At 39.4% G+C, this 11,353-nt stretch overlaps 2 non-coding genes across 2 annotated transcripts; both read left to right on the top strand.

Moving 5' to 3' along the window:
• Positions 1-1,130: 1,130 nt before the first annotated feature.
• On the top strand, positions 1,131-1,201 carry Trnae-cuc. Its single transcript has one exon. It is a non-coding gene; the product is annotated as a tRNA-Glu (tRNA).
• Positions 1,202-2,457: 1,256 nt separating this feature from the next.
• Positions 2,458-2,530, top strand: Trnae-cuc. Its single transcript has one exon. It is a non-coding gene; the product is annotated as a tRNA-Glu (tRNA).
• Positions 2,531-11,353: the final 8,823 nt, after the last annotated feature.

The raw sequence follows: 11,353 nt of genomic DNA, 5'->3' as shown, positions 1-11,353 counted from the left end.
TCTTTTTTTCTTTTCACATGTAATATTGCTTTTGTATTTGTCAGCTATTCTTCACATGTTTCATCTAGTCCCGTAGGGTGATTTCTACTCTGCCTCATTTCTTGGCTAAGAAAAAATAATCCTCAATGACTATCACTGTAAAGGACGACCAACGATATATATATAATCAATTTGCACATCATATGTATAATATGTACATCCTTACTTTTGACAATGTGTAGACTCATTCTTATGTTGTGTGCCATTTTTACTGATCTTGCCAATCGATATTTCCTTTGTAAATAAAGCCATATGCCTACCAAATGTGCGTGTATATAGTGGTAAGTGCGGGATTTCATATATGCAAGGTCAATAACATTGCTGTAAATGTAGCATATAAATACTTAACTAAATGCAATATGTGCGACAATGATATATGATATTAGGATAAATAAAACACTTAATCTCATTTCATTGTAAGGGGAAGAGATCTTACTCTTCATTGTCGTTGTTTCCAAAGGGCATTTTTGCCCATTTATGGATGTGACCTTGTCCTGACGTTCGCAACAGACATGCCAATCCCATGTGCAGCATATGCCTACCAGTCCTTTGTGGTCTTAGGAGATTTGAGTGTGCAGCTCTCACGCCACGGCCGGGGTTCGATTCACCGTCTGGGGCACCTTTTCATTTTAACAATTGGAATGATCGTGCTGGAAGTCAACCACAACGACTGTTTCTATTTTGTATGTATTGTCCCTACCCGCAACATGCGTAATGAATACGTCTTAAATGCTACTTTTGATATCTAGTTTCATTTCAGAAAAGGTTTGTTATTCACATATACTTCTACTTCGATATAAACTAAAGAATTCTAAAATTTCAGATTTGTCCTGCATAAACAAGTGAAAAGGCATATTTGAGACTCTCACCAATATTTTAGAATATTTCAGCATTTGTTCTAATACGTGTCACATTAAGCAAATGAAATCCTCCGAATGAAATCAACTATATCCATGTTGTTTTTGAAGTAAGAAAAATGAAACAGAAGGAAGCGTGCATGGGTAAGTGTAAAAGAGTATGTAGGAAATATATCGGGGTTGCAACATGTTCTTGGTTTAAACAATACCTTCCCCTTCCATATTATTGCAGGGTCCCAGGTGGTCTAGTGGTTAGGATTTGGCGCTCTCACCGCCACGGCCGGGGTTCGATTCCCGTCTGGGAAGTACATGTTTTGTCATTTTCTTCGGTAATTGTCAGCTATTCTTCACATGTTTCATCTAGTCCTGCAGGCATTTTCACTTCGCCTCATATTTGGCCAAGAAAAATAATCGCAACGACTATCACTGTAAAGGACGACCAACGATATATATACAATCAACACTTGCACATCATATGTATAATACGTACATTCTTACTTTTGACAATGTGTAGACTCATTCTTATGTTGTGTGCCATTTTTACTGATCTGTCAATCGACATTTTGCAAATATAATATGCCCACCAAATGTGCGTGTATAGCGTAGGATTTCATATATGCAAGGTTAATAACATTAACCGTAAATGTATATAAACAATAACTAAATGCAATATAACGCGACAATGATATATGATATTAGATGAATAAAAGACTTCAATCTTCATTCTCACAAGGGGAAGAGATCGCACCTTCATTGTCGTTGTTTCAAAAGGGCATTTTTGCCCATTTATGGATGCGACCTTGTCCTGACGTTCGCAACAGACATGCCAATCCCATGTGCAGACATGCCCATCAGGGTCCCAGGTGGTCCTAGTGGTTAGGATTTTGGCGCTCCTCACCGCCACGGCCGGGTCTGATTCCCCCGTCTGGGAAGTACCTTTTTCATTTTAACAATTTGAATAATCGTGCTGGAAGTCAACCACAACGACTTGCTTTTATTTTGTATGTATTGTCCTCACTCCGCAACATGCGTAACAACATGTCTAAATGCTACTTTGATATCTAGTTTCATTTCAGAAAAGGTTTGTTATTCACATATACTTCACTTCGATATAAACTAAAGCATCTCGGCACTCAGATTGTCCCATAAACAAGTGAAAAGGCATATTTGAGACTCACCAATATTTTAGAATATTTCAGCATCATTTTGTTCTACGTGTCACATTACAAAATGAAATCCTCCGAATGAAATCAACTATATCCATGTTGTCTCTGCCCCCTCAGCAGAAGTAGACTCGACCGGTTCCTTGGTTAATTTGGCACATGCAACATGAGTGTCTCATGACAATGTGGAGGCCACAGCTATTACTCATCCCAAGGATGGACTGCACCCAAGCCTTCCTCTACGATTCATTCATTTACATTTGAAACTCTATTTGAAGTAAGAAAATGAAACAGAAGGAAGCGTGCATGGGTAAGTGTAAAGAGTATGTAGGAAATATATCGGGGTTGCAACATGTTCTTGGTTTAAACAATACCTTCCCTTCCATATTATTGCAGGGTCCCAGGTGGTCTAGTGGTTAGGATTTGGCGCTCTCACCGCCACGGCCGGGGTTCGATTCCCCCGTCTGGGAAGTACATGTTTTGTCATTTTCTTCTTCGGTAATTGTCAGCTATTCTTCACATGTTTCATTCAGTCCTGCAGGCATTTCTAATTTCGCCCCCATTTTGGCCAAGAAAAATAATCCTTAATGACTATCACTGTAAAGGACGACCAACGATATATATGCAATCAACACTTGCACATCATATGTATAATATGTACATCCTTACTTTTGACAATGTGTAGACTCATTCTTATGTTGTGTGCCATTTTTTACTGATCTGTCAATCGACATTTTGCAAAATATAATATGCCTACCAAATGTGCGGATTTCATATATGCAAGGTCAATAACATTGCTGTAAATGTATATAAATACTAACTAAATGCAATATGTGCGACAATGATATATGATATTAGATGAATAAAAGACTTAATCTTCATTTCTGTTGTAAGGGAAGAGATCTACTCTTCATTGTCGTTGTTTCAAAAGGGCATTTTTTGCCCATTTATGGATGCGACCTTGTCCTGACGTTCGCAACAGACATGCCAATCCCATGTGCAGACATGCCCATCAGGGTCCCAGGTGGTCTAGTGGTTAGGATTTGGCGCTCTCACCGCCACGGCCGGGGTCTGATCTCCCCGTCTGGGAAGCACCTTTTTCATTTTAACAATTTGGAATAATCGTTAACGGAAGTCAACCACAACGACTTGCTTTATTTTGTATGTATTGTCCTCACTCCGCAGCATGTAAATAAATTACGTCTAAAATGCTACTTTGATATCTAGTTTCATTTCAGAAAAGGTTTGCTATTCACATATACTTCACTTCGATATAAATAAGCATCTCGGCACTCAGATTGTCCCATAAACAAGTGAAAAGGCATATTTGAGACTCACCAATATTTTAGAATATTTCAGCATCATTTACCGTGTCACATTACAAAATGAAATCCTCCGAATGAAATCAACTATATCAAAATTTGTCTCCCCTCAAGAGCACTAGTCAGAGTCAAAGCTTATGGAAAATGAAACGCCCGACCCCTGCCTCCATCAGAAAGAGAACGTTATTCGAGTGCAGTTTGGGAGTCGCAAGTTCCCTCGAAAGCGTTTGACGTATGCAAGGCTCTTGAACTTGAATTGGGGGACAACACTGTTTATTGTTACACACCAAGACACAATTATTATGAAATTACGTTAGCGGAGAATGTAAAAATCACTGGTGATGTGGGCTAATTGTCAACAATGAGGTGTATGATATCACACCTTTAGTAAATGACAAAGTTGTTGTGTCATTCATGAACTCTTGCCCAGCTACCAACAGATGGAGAAATAATGGAAGTTCTATTATCTGTTTGGAGAGTATATGAAGTTGGATAATTCATCCGCAGATCAAAATTCCTGGTACTAACTGGGAAGATGGAACCAGTACACACAGGTAAAGTTTCCTACAGGAATTCATATAGTCTTCCATACAGCATTAAATTTAAAACGCATGGAGGATTTGACTTCTTCAGAGTTCTCCAATGATCAGGTGAAAGTATGTCATCATTGTCTTCTGATCAGCATGGAGAAAAGGAACTGCCCGAACATTGTGCAGAAACTGTGGATCCAGGATGTTCAATACAATTGTCGTGTTCCCAAATGCCACAGGTAAACGTAAACCTAAGGATTACTTTTGACAATGTGTAGACTCCATCCTATGTTGTGTGTGCCATTTTACTGATCTGTCAATCGACATTTTGCAAAATATAATATGCCTACCAAATGTGGTTACCTCCCTTGGTGAGGTGGTGTGAACACGGTGATTTGCAGTGCTCTGATATTTTCAGTAAGTACTTCATCGGTTGTGAAGATTCCTGTCTCATCTCTTGAACAAATGGTACATTATGGTTTATGGTTATTCTGAAACCTTTGTTTATTGAAAAAGTTGACTATGAGCCACCAGGCTAGGGGCAAAGGCCACCCCCTATCAACAGGTGAAAACAAGGAAAATGGCCGACCCCGTGTCTATCAGAAAGAGAACGCGTTATTCGAGTGCAGTTTGGGAGTCATGCGTTCGGGCCTCGAAAGCGTTTGACGGGCTGCAATGCTCTTGAACTTGAATTGGGGACAACACTGTTTGTATTGTTGCACACCAAGACACAATTATTAAGGAAATTACCTTATAGCGGGAGAATTCCGCCTGTAAAATCAATACTGGGTGATGGGCCAATTGTCAACAATGAGGTGCATGATATCACACCTTCCTTTAGTAAATGACAAAGTTGTTGTGTCATTCATGAACCTGCCCAGCTACACAACAGGTGATGGAGAAATAACGGAAGTTCTACATTCAGTTTGGAGTATATGAAGTTGACACCATTCGTAGACGAAAAAATACCTTGGTACCTTAACTGGGAAGATGGAACCAGGTACACACAGGTAAAGTTTCCCACAGGAATTCATATATAGTCTTCCATACAGCATTAAATTTTAAAACGCATGGAGGATTTGACTTCTTCAGAGTTCTCCATATAATGATCAGGTGAAAGTATGTCATCATTGTTCCTGATCTGATCAGCACAGAGAAAGGAACTGCCCGGAACATTGTGTGTGCAGAAACTGTGGATCCGCAGGACATACCCAATACAACTGCCGTGTTCCCAAAATGCCACAGGTGTAAAACGTAAACCTTAAGGAATCGCAACTGCTTTCTTGGCTATGATGATGGGTCTGTAAGAAAAATTATGATACCGCTCAAGGTGGTGGATTATGAAAATGAGGGATGACATGAGTGACATGGAGGCGGATGCGATAGCCTAGTGGGCCAGTTCTTCAGGGAAATGGAAGAAGAAGGCGAAGAAGAAGAAGAGGAAGAAAGGATCAGGACAAATCCACTCGGTGACATTGAAGAATTAGTAGAAGATGTTTCTGAAGTCACAGTTGATCAGAAACACATGATCGACTTTGTCTCTTGACATTTTACTAGAAACAATTGATAGAAGAAGCATTCATGTTGGTAAGCGAAGAGTGATACCAAACAACGTGTATCTCCTTGTGATAACAGTATCATAGACGATGTCACAAGCACACACCGTTAAACATGATAAGACTAGCTGAGTTAATGAAACAAATGACAATTATATACATGTTGATGATCGCGATGTGACAGAAGTTCCTACAGAAGACAATCACAAATGTTCTGGGTACAGCCTTATCGAGGAGATGGTGCTCCAGGAAGCAGGAGGAGTAAATGGAATGTCTTGAAACCTAGTGAGGATGTTATTAAGGCTCATGTGGGAAGGCCTCCTAGAAAAAAGAAGGATGTGATAAAATCCAGAAAGGGAAAAAAAGATCACGTTAAAACAAATCTTGATGCTTCATATATGTATTTATTACTTCACTAATTACATGAACATATGGTCATGGAATGTAAAATGGTCTAAGAGATGATGAGAAAGTTTGAATTGCGATAAGCATCTTCATCAACACGTCAAGCTACGTAGACATAGCATTTCTACAGGAGACGTTCTGGGATGACACTTTTGTCAATAACTATAAACATATATCTTCCCCGAAAAATCTTATTTTGCAATTCAACAAGTGTAAATCGTAGGTAGGTAGCTTTTCATATTGGTGTCGCAAACTGTCAATACCTCAAATTAACATGGTAACGGGAGACTCTGAGGGCAGACTATTAAAAGCAGAAGTTGATGTGGATGGTAAAACATATTACTTTACTGAATGTATATGCTCCCAATGGCCCTTCGATGAAAGGCTAACATTTTATAAAAGAACTGGAAAAGTGGATAGAACCAAATAATATGATTGGGGAGGAGATTTTACCGATATACTAAATCCTTACGCTGGTCAGTCCGTAAATACAAACATGGGTGAGATGATTTTGTTGTTTGCAGCAGCAAAGTATCCTACATGGCTGACGAACCGGTGGTATGTTATCTGCTTCTTGTTGGGAAGTAGACCATAAACTAGAGGAAACAAAGTCCTCTGCCGCATGAATCGAGTAGAGACAGGTGAATATCTCATGGACTTGTCAGCAAGTCGTTACAGAAGACTGACTCAAGTGACGAAGGATGTCTAAAGCTGTAAATACCAGTATCTTCGTCTTCGCCATCACCCGTACGTGTTCGCCACTGGATCTCTTGGTGTAGAGGCTTGGCAGTTCGATCTGGGAACGATGTCTTGGTAGTGCATGGATCGCTCTTTTCACGACGTTTCATTCATCTTCTGCCACCACGTCTCGTGAATTCTCTTCTATCTGATTTTGTACCCCTAATGCTAAGCATATGTTTTTGTAATTTATCACAACTTTTATGTTTAAAGATTTCTATATCTGATGCCTATCCATGACTACATATATTATCTCATCATAGGGCATTCATGCTTCACTGTGGCATGGTATCTCAGTGGGCTGAAGCACCTATAAAAATCAGCTTCAGTCTGGACTAGTACAAGCAGCCGCACAATCATACATAAACACGCATGCACGTCGTCATATGAGCGAAATATTCTCGCACCTATGCCAAAATCAATGGGTAAAAATCATGATTATTTTCCACTCTGATGGTCATATAAAAATGACCCATAACATTGTTGCATACTTATGCCCATCTCAGGTAAGGTCTCGTGGAATATTTTCAAAATAAATTGTCCAGCTATGAATTTTGATGACTTCAAAACAAATATGTTTACATGCCAGTCCATTTGAAATAAACCATTGAAACCTAGGAGTGTTTCCATTAAATATAATCTCATGGATTTCTAAATAGTGGTTGATAGAATTTGAAGTAATGGTCATATTCCTTCGTTATTTGATTCCATGCAGCGAAAAGCTGAGCATACAATGGGCTTATATATTCTTTAAATAAGTTTTCATATTTTCAAGAGATTTCACAGAAAACAGTCAAACATTTATTTTTTCCAACTTATGTCTCAACCCAATGTGGAAACAGTTATTACAGCAAACACATAGCGAACTCATATGATATTGCCACCATTCTGTAGAGTAAGCTGCCCATGGTCAACAGTGGTAGTATTTTCACTCTTTTCATCTCCACTTTAATGTTTCACCCATAGCTTTATCCATAGCAATGCCTGATATTTCTATGCACATCTCTGAACATTAACCGATTTAGGAAGAAAATATAATGAAACCTTTTTTGCCCAATAACAAAATTTCTTAATCTTCATTGTTGATTTTTGCACCCGTTACCTCACATTCAGTGTCACACGAAATGTTTCCATGACACCTAACATCTGAGACAGTGATTTTAGTGTTATCAGCATGTTGATATATTAGAGAGTTAATGTCATTACTGATATTAATCTCAGTAATATCAGGATTGTTCTTGACCATTGGGTACATTACATTCTTTGTATCAGTACATAAATCTTTAACCCATAAAAAGAAAAGAAAATTCCAGTTAAATTTTATGAAAATGTGAAATATATTTTGGCGTGAAACCTGTCAAAGCTTTCTCTAGATCAATTTTGATGAGGTAGGAATCATATTTACGATTATTAGTAACACAACATTCTCACAGAAATGCCACAGTTCCAAACAGCTAGCCATGATATTTCACAGTCTCAGTGATAAAGCTTACAATCTATATTTATCATTAACAGGTCAGTTATTAATTCTGTCGTCTCTTGTCTCCTGTGGGCGGCGGGGTAGTCAATGGTTAAAGTGTTGGCTCGTCACGCCGAAGACTCCAGTCCTCATGGGTACAATGTGTGAAGCCCATTTCGGTGTCCCCGCCGTGATGTCGATGGAAAATTGCTAAAAGTGGCGTAAAACCAAACCTGTCAGGCAGTCACTCTTGTCTCCTGTCTTATTATGTTAACTGATTTTACTATTTTAAATGGAACGTGAAAGAGTATGTTCTTAGCAGTGGGGTCCAACTACAGTGGGGTCCAAACACCGATTTTGTTTTTAAGAAAATGCCAGCAAAGATTGTATTTATGCGCAAACCGAGATCTGTTACAAGCTCAAAGGTGATGCTGTCGTTTTGTTGTTTTGTTGAAAGTATTTTAACTTTATCAATTCAATGCTGGTATAGTTCCTCTAGCATCAAAAGCAAACTCTATCTTAACAAAATCATTTTAATTGCAAGTAAAATCCTGGGGTGTCTGTTTCCCGGATTTATCTTCTCTTTTAATTCCCGTGTTATTAATTGCTGAGAAAATTTTACTTGATCCCAGCCTCATTTTCTGAATACCATCTTTTACCTTCAGGCCGCCGATACCAAATGCCTCAGTTTTAAAACAAAAAGAGTTCAAAAATTCTTTTATTCCAGCAAGTATTCGACTTCTTAATGATTGTTAACTTTGTCTGTCTATTGTGTTGTTTTGTGTTTTATTAACTTATATGTCATTTTATAAGTAACCTTGTGACCACTTTCTGTAAAAGAATTCCCTTGGGGGTAATATCATGTCATCATGTCATTTATGAATCTAATTAAAACTTGTAAAAAGACGGACATAAGATATCCAAAGAAATCCAACAGCTAGTCCATCAGGGCCAGGTGATCTATTCATACCTTAGGTGCCTCTGAGCTCACACTGAAATAGCCATTCCACATGAATTCATTTCTTCCTCGGAAAGTTTTTCTAAATTACATTGCAAATAAGGGAAAAGTAGAATTATTATTAGTATCCAACAGACTCTGTTCTGGTTATTGTACCATCTCCCCAATCAAATAATGCTTTGATCTCGTTGTTTACATTTTTCCAAATTATAAAATAGGAAGTGCATCGATCAGATTCAAGTGTAAGTTGTATGAACTTTAGATACAGCACCTCTACAAGTGTTCTTATCCTTATCTCCAATTTCCTTTCTACAGTTGTGTCGATTCATACCCTGCATAGTAGCTTACTTCAGATATTACTTCCTCCTAAGGGTTATTTATTTTGTAATAATGGTTTTTGCCAACCTAATTAGTTGCCAACTTAATTCAACGTATCTTACAGCATTTGATATAACAGTTTATGGTATTGCTAACAAGATGTCTAGACAAAAGAAAACATCTGAATTGTAATAAAACACCAGTTACTTCTTGACTGGGGGTATTCCCTCATTCATCATATCATAAGCTGTTGAATAAATAGGAGCCTCACTTCTTTATGATACAATATAATTGGACATTTAAATAGCGCATCATACAACATTTTAAGATTAATTGTTTGTTGTTAATTCACTGAATGATCGGTCCATGAATAGCAGAACATCTCAGAGAACAGAGACAAGTCCCCATCCTTGAAGGAACTCTACACCCGAAGACCTCATCCTGTCTTGCTGATGACGACTTTCTGATGTATGCCCACATGTCCCTCTTGAATCAGCCTGGTCTGTAGGTAGGAGGCTGCCTTCACGGTGGAGCTCTGGGATTAGCCTGGTCTGTAGGGGTAGGGGCCTTCACGGGTGGAGCCTCCTGGGATGAATCTGGTCTGTAGGGGTAGGGGCCGCCTTCACGGCGTGAGCCCCTGGGATGCGCCTGGTCTGTAGGGCTGGGTTCAAGGATGGACAGGGGCAGAGGGCTGGGTTCACGGTGGAGCCTGGGATGAGCCTGGTCTGTAGGGGTAGGAGGCTGGGTCCACGGTGAGCTCTGGGATGAGTCTGATCCCCAATGGCTGCCCTCCCACCTTGTTGTTCATTCGCCCGTGCCAGCCATACATATTTTACTAAACACCAAAATTGGAACTTGGACACAATGCCAAAATAATCTTTACTTCAGGTGTGTTGGGAAGAACCTCTAGTAGCGCTTGAAAACCTAAACGTGATCAGATGCTTGTCTTGACATAATCACAAAAACAAGCGGCATCAGCTTAAAGTCCCACTCGGCACGCACAAGTGAGTTAAGTTGTACGCCGCACCAAAGTGTAGTTTAGTGCTGTAACTGTCGGTCAGTGGCAAACACGATATGCCTCTCACCTTTTGCTTCTATGTCACGATGAGAGAAGTCTTCAGGCATGACGTTTTCATCCAACTTAAAGCAATAAAAGCACCATTACACATTTATGTAAAGTATAAAGCATGACTCCTAGGTCTTAATGGGATTGTAAAACGCGAGAACTGCAGGACGGAGCTTGTTAAACTGAGTGGCCGCAGCCCTGCAGGCCCAAGGGCCCATAATTCCGACCAAGACCGCAGGTTTTTGTCCAATCTTTATGAACCGTCATGAATGCAAACACAAATATGTATTATTTTCAATTTGGTGCATATACTGAGCAGAACAACATCGATGGAACAGCCCGCAAAATGATGGAACAGTCGGTGTCAACTGAGATGCGACTGGCAGCCACGCATTGCCTGCATCAGCGCAATGCACGTGCTCTGCACGCGCTACCTGTGTCCTTGCACCGTGCGCTGCCCGCAGTACCCGTCTTGTGAGGAACAATAATGCTTCGTACAGACAAACAATCTTCATTTTTACAGCGGTCCTTCGTAGCCTAGTGGGTGAAATTTCAAGTTAGAGCTGAAGGCTTCGTTGGTTCGAAACCAAAGCATCGCCACTTTTATATTGGAAGCTTTCAATAATGAGATATTTTACGATCAGTCATAGCAAGACCAGTTGTCTGAATCATAAATACGAAACATTGCAAAACCTCATATCAGGGAATAATAACGACCATTTCAAAACCCAGGTTATGAAATGATCGAAATTTAATCTGTTATGAGGTTTCGAAACGTGTTCTTCGTCCCGTGTCTGGTGCAAAGTGTTGGCAGAGGTCTACCCAGAGTTCTAGAAGGAACCACTTTACTGCAGAAAACCATAGGTTTATAAAGTTATTTTAGTTAAAAGTATATTTAAATACTTACTTACTGTATCTACACAACCATAACATATTTGCCTC

This window comes from Haliotis rubra, unplaced genomic scaffold (assembly GCF_003918875.1).
Source record: "Haliotis rubra isolate DU_JTF1 unplaced genomic scaffold, ASM391887v1 Scf227, whole genome shotgun sequence".
In the NCBI taxonomy this organism is placed as follows: Eukaryota; Metazoa; Mollusca; class Gastropoda; order Lepetellida; family Haliotidae; genus Haliotis; species Haliotis rubra.
This window is presented reverse-complemented; position numbering and strand designations above follow the sequence as displayed.